The sequence below is a fragment of the Sarcophilus harrisii genome, chromosome 3 (genome assembly GCF_902635505.1).
Source record: "Sarcophilus harrisii chromosome 3, mSarHar1.11, whole genome shotgun sequence".
Lineage (NCBI taxonomy): Eukaryota > Metazoa > Chordata > Mammalia > Dasyuromorphia > Dasyuridae > Sarcophilus > Sarcophilus harrisii.
The window spans coordinates 87,014,470-87,021,000 of NC_045428.1; positions in this window are offsets into that span (position 1 = coordinate 87,014,470).

The following is a 6,531-nucleotide window of genomic DNA, read 5'->3' on the forward strand; positions in this document are numbered from 1 at the left end:
ATTTTCTCAATTTCTCAATTAGGAATGTAGAGTATCAGTGTGGGAACGTGTCTAAATTTTGCATTATCAGTTGAAGAAGGAAGGCTGACCTTAGCCTTAATCTTACTTGGCAAGCTGAGTGGACACTCCATGCCTAGAAATAGAAATGTGAACTGAGAAGAATTCCAAAAGAATCCCTTTAAATTGTTTTTTCTTAAAAGTTGGTTTTATCTGCCTATTACCCATGTGACCTCCACCCTGTCCCTGAGCCACCTTCTTTATTCACCTATGAATTTCTTTCTAATTGTAAATTGTAGGATCTGGTCTCCTTTCCATATGTTCCTCTCTCCCTCTGTTCTTTCTGCTCTCTACCTAACCCTGGCATCCTAAACTTTTATAAGGAAAACAAAAATATATAGCTCTAATTTTCCCTTTGATGTAAAGGTCTGAGTAAAATGCTGCTTTCTGGACCTCTCCCCTGACTTTATAATGGTAGGCTGATGCCTTTTTTCTTTCTTTCCCTTTGGGCAATGTGGTGAAGAGAGGGTCATGGGGACCTGCAAGAGGTTGTTGAATAAAACAATTTGAGAAGCAATCAGTGTATTGGGATGGGAGGAATTGCAGCAGTCCTCAGGTGAAGAGAAAAAGACTCCCTGGAGGACCTGATGTTCAGGAGCACAACAGGGTGGTAATGGAAAGCAAAATTCACCCGAGAGGCACAGTAGGCACCCTCCTCCTCACCACGGGGCCATGCAGTGTTAATTGAATGAATGAATGAATGCAGTATATATAAAAAAGTGTTTCCCCGCTTTCAGAGAATCTTCAAAAGGGCAAGGATCTAAATATTTAGAATGGAAAGAATCTTTTAAAATCATCTCTATTTCTCTCTTCTCTTCTTTTTTTCTTCTATTATCTCTCCTCTCCTCTCTTTCTCTCCTCCTCTTCCCCCCCTCTCTTTCTCTCTGTCTCTCTCTATCTCTGTCTTTTTCTCTGTCTCCCTTTCTCTTTGTCTCTCTCCCTCTTTTCCTTCTTCCCTCCCCTTTCTTTCCTTTGCTTCTCTTTTCTTTCCTTCCCTCCCTGTCCCTTTTTCTCTCCCTCCCTCCTTCCTTTGTTTCCTCTTTCTCTCTCCCTCCTCTCCCTTCTCTTCTCTTCTCCCCCTCCAACTTACTTCTCCTAAAATTATTTGGTTTCCTCATCTATAAAGTAAAACTAATAATAGCACCTACCTTAAATAATTTATTTGAGGCAGCTAAGTGGCATAATAGCTAGAGTACTGAGTCTGGAGTCAGGAAAATCTGAGTTCAAATGTGACCTCAGGCACTTAATATGATCCTGGGTAATTCACTCCACTTATTTGCCACAATTTCTTCAACTAGAAAATAGGGATAATAATAGCACCTCCCTTTCAGGGTTGATATGAAGACCCCATAAGATAATAATCCTAAAATACATAGCACAGTGCCTGGCATATGTTAGGTGTCATATAAATGCTTATTCTCCTTCCTTTATAGGATTGCTTTTCACCTTGGGGATCCACCTGATCTACTTCACTTGTGACTCCAAGAAACTGTAGCACGCATAGTGGTCACACTCTGGTAAACTGTTTCAGCAGACAGGCTAAACCAGACTGAAGGTAACTAAAGAGTCTCAAACCCTCCTGTCAGTTAGAGGGATATCTACCCCAGGTATGTAAAGACTTCCCCTGGTGGAATAGGAGAATGAGAACAATTTGTTCTAACAACCATGAAGGCAGGTGTTGTGGAGCACTTTAGAGTTTGGTTAGCCATCAAAATCATCAAGGTCATTCTCTGCAATTCCACTCATCATCGTCAGTCCTCTTGTTCCTGTCCTGCCACGTGACAATGGTGGCTTTGGAAGAGCGAGTAAGGCTGATGACTTAGTGCAACTCAGCCTCACTAAGTCCAATTTACACAGGAGTCAAAAGACATCTTTATATCATCTTAGCTTTCTATTCTCACGGTCCTGTGGCAATAGGTGAATGAGGAAGCAGCAGGTATGGATACACTAGGAACCACAGTCACAACCATGCACACAGGTGACCAGGCCACAGGGTGGTCTTTTCATGGGAAGCAGCAATGGTATTTGGCAGATCTCTGGGTGTCTGAGAAGTCTTTTAAGGATCACCCTGCTCACCTCCATATGTGAGGAAGGCGCTAGAAAAGGTGCCCTAAAAATTGTCTGATTACCCAACCGTGGCACCGGTTGGCTTGATTACTGCAGCAGGCAGGGATCCCCCCCCTGTGGTCTAGACACTTAAAATGTACAAAAGTTTCTGAAAAGTTGATTCCTCTCCTTACTGCAGCAGGCAGGGATCCCCCCCCCCTGTGGTCTAGACACTTAAAATGTACAAAAGTTTCTGAAAAGTTGATTCCTCTCACCATTGGTACATGGAGTATGTGCACACTTATAGACAACACAAAATCCAGTAGACCTGAAAGAATAATAACTCTTGTGGGGAGAAAACAGCTTGTATGGCATCCAAATAGCAGCCTTGAGTGAAACAAGACTGGCAAATGAAAGCCAGCTTACTGAAGTAGGAGCTGGATACACATTTTTCTGGAGGGGTTGCAGTGAAAGGGAGCACTGTGAAGCTGATTGCAATCAAAACTAATCTAGTAAACAAGCTCACTTGCCTTCCAAAGGGAGTGAATGACAAGTTCATGACAATGCAATTGCCAGTTGCCATGCCAGCATCATCAATACCTCTGCTCCCATGATGATGAACCCTGCTGAAGTCAAAGAAAAATTTTACAAAGACCTGGAAACCCTTATCATCAATGTGCCAAAAGAGAACAAGCTTATAATTCTGAGTAACTCAGACTACCAAACATGGCAGAGAGTCCTTGGAGGAATGGAGTTGGAAACAGAAACAGCAGTGGTCATTTACTGTTAAAAAATTTGTGCATCTCATCACCAACAATGTATTCCATATACCTATATGCAATAAAACTTCATGGATTCCCCCTCACAGGAAATACTGGCATTTGAGAGACTATGTGATTATAAGAAGAAGAGGTAGACAGTATGTGAGAATGATAAATAAGGGTGGTGCAGAGTGCTCTAGAATCATAGATTTATTCTCTCCAAGCTCAACATTCACATTCAACAAAAGTGGCATCCTGAGGGAAAAAAAGTCTATGAGAAGAATTAATGTCAACAGATTGAGTGCTTCTCTGAGAGAGAACAGTTTGTTACAGTTTGGTCCCAACTTGGAGAGTAAGTTGAGGCAACACACAGCTGGCAACAATGGAGCAGAAAAAGAATGGACAGCTTTCAGAGATTTGGTGTACAATAGTCCATCTGCTCATCTGGGTCAGAACATTCACAAACATCAAAACTGGCTTGATTAAAATGATGGGGAAATTCAGAAGGTGCTAAATGAAAAACAAGAACTCCACAGGGTGTACTGGCAGAATGGTTTATCCATCTCTAAGAAGGTAATATTCAATTCCATCAAAAGTATAATAGAAACAGAGAGATTCAGGCTTCTTGGTTTAGTAAAAAGGCAAATGAAATTCAGTTTTATGTTGATAACAATAATTTAAACCATTTTAAGATGCACTGAAGGCTATTTATGGGCCAAGGACCTATGATACACCTCGACTATTCAATGCTGATGCTATTGACCATTTACTTCAAGTTGAAATCAGTCACTCCCTATGTAAAGTTCCAACTGAAGAAGAAGTTTTGAATGCTATTAGGCTACTTTTGTATGCTAAAGCACTGGGTGCTGATTCTATTCCAGCTGAGATTTACAAGGTGGAGGGTCCATTGCTTATACAACAGATGACTGAAATTTTCCAGATTATATGGCAAGAGGAAGTTATGTCCCAGGAGTTCAAAGATGCCTCCATTGTCCATCTTTATAAAGATAAAGGGAATAGATGGTCCTATGACAATCTTGGGTGGGGGAGTATTTCTCTTAATCATTGCTGGCAAAATTCTTGCTAGAAGCCTTTTTAATAAGCTGATCCTAGAGATAGTAGGTGGCGCAGTGGATAGAGTACCAGTCCTGAAGTCAGGAGGACCTGAGTTCAAATCTGGTCTCAGACACTTAACACTTCCTGGCTGTATGATCCTGGGCAAGTCACTTAACCCGAATTGCCTCAGGGGAAAAATACTACAAAAAACAATAAGCTGTCCCTACGCCTAGAAAAATATCATCTACATGAAAGTCAGAAAGGCTACAGAAAGATACAGAAGGAGCCAAGAAACAGTTGATAAGATGTTTACTGCCTGAAAGCTCCAAGAAAAATTCCAGGAGTAGAACAGAGGTCTGCATACAACATTTGTAGATCTGTCCAAAGCTTTTGATACTGTTAGTTATGAAGGCTTATAGAAAATTATGCCAAAATCTTATTGCCCAGAGAAGTTCAGCAGTATAGTACATCAATTTCATGATAGCATTCTTACCCAGATTTTGGGCAATGGGCAATGGTCTCAAACTTTCCCAATCACAGATAGAGTGAAAGAAAGTTATCTGCTTGCTCCCGTGATGTTTTCAGCCATGCTATAACATGCTATAACAACTAAGACAAACATAGAATCAAAGTCAGCTACTGCACAGATGGTAAATTCTCAAACTTGAAAAGGCTACAAGCCAAAACTAAAGTGGAAGGAGGGTTGGTGCATGATATTTTTTGTTTGCAGATGATTGTATGCTTAATGAAGTTGCTGAAGCTGGGATGCAACAAAGTATGGATTAATTCTCTGCTCCTTGTGCTAATTTTAGCCTAACAATTAATACTCCAAAAAAAAAAAAAAAACACAAGTCTTCCATCTCTATTTATATATGGAAGCATCAGTTACAGTAAATGATGAAGGCTGTGGATAAGTTCTCTTACCTTGGCAGTATACTTTCCAGGTATGTCTACATTGATAATGAGATTGACACACATCTTACCGGGCTAGCTCAGTGTTTATGTCTATAGCTACATCTATATCTATTTCTGTCTGTATACATCCATCTATCTACCTACCTACCTACCTACCTAACCATACTATGCATATCTCTGTTTTTCAGTTCTCTCTCTGAAGATAACACCTTTCTTTCTAGCTCCTTGGTAGTTGATTTGAATATTTGTAATACTCAGAATAATTTTCTCATTCATAGTTATTCTTTGTTTTGTTTTTTATTCATAGTTATTCTTTGAACAATATTACAATTACCACAATTACCATATACAGTGTTCTCTTGGTTCTGCTCATTGATTCACTCTTCATTATTTCATGCAAGTCTTTCCATGTTGTTCTAAAGTTAACCTGATTACCATTTCTTACAGCACAGTACTATTCCATCACAATCATATACCACAGTTAATTGAGCCATTCCCTAATTGAAGGGCACCTCTTCAATTTCCAGTTCTTTGCCACCACAAAGAGTGTTTCTACAAATATTTTAGAAAATATAAATTCTCATGTTCCTAATCATGAGGTAGAGGTACATCTTTGACTAGTATCTATAATTCTGTTTTATGCCTTACTTCATATTAATTATCAGAGAATTATCCCACAAAGTTTTTTTTCTACATCTCCATCTTACATAATATTTATACATTCATGGGAAGCACCTTGTTGGAAAAAAGCATTTAAAATATCATCTTACTATGAATAAAATGTTATTTTATAATCAATAAAACATGAATGCAGTAAGATTTTGTGTTCTCTCCATCTTTCAACTAGTTGTATTATATGATTGTAGTGTTCTCTTTTTTTCAAAAATATAATGGTTCTCTGGGAGCTTCTTGGGGGGCTTCTGGAGGCAGCCTTAGTTTCAGCTCAGAGTAATAATCACCTCAAATCCAGCCAGGAGTTAAAAGTTCAGTCCTTTATTGTTTCTTCCAAAATAGCCCGGTTGGTTCCAAGGGCTCTTTCAGCTTGTCTGCCAGCTTCAGCCTCCAGCTCTCTCTGAATCTTGGTTCTGCCCGACTGCCTTCTCTAGCTTCTCAATCTCCTCAACTGACTGACTTCTGGCTTTCAATCTCTTCAACTTCTGACTCCAGGAACTCCTTATATATGATCTCTTAAAGGTGTGAACCCAAAGGTTGACTCCTCTTCTGAGAGAGTGGGATTGTGGGCTTCTGACTTTTAAACCCACCAACTTGTGAACTCTAATGTGTGAGCTAATGTGTGAACTCTCAAAGGTGTAAACTTAAGCATTGTTTTTTATCAATTCTAGTGACTTAACACCTTGTTTCAAGTTCTGGCTCATAACATGTGATAATATGGGCAGAACAAACCCTTATGAAAAAAATTTTTAAAACATTTTCTCTTCCTTTTCCTCTGATCATCTTGAGAAACAGACTTGAGTAATATTGCTGAGTTAATTGTGAAAGTATTGACAGTTTTACAACTCTTTGGGCTTAATTCCAGATTGTTCTACCACTTAACATAATTGAGTCAGTTCACAGTTCCATCAGTAATGTATTAGTGTTTCAAATTTTCCACCTCCCCCTTAATATTTGTCATTTATACAAACTTGTTTCTAGGAACTTAAACTATTCTCCCACTACTAAGTAGGAATCTATTTCT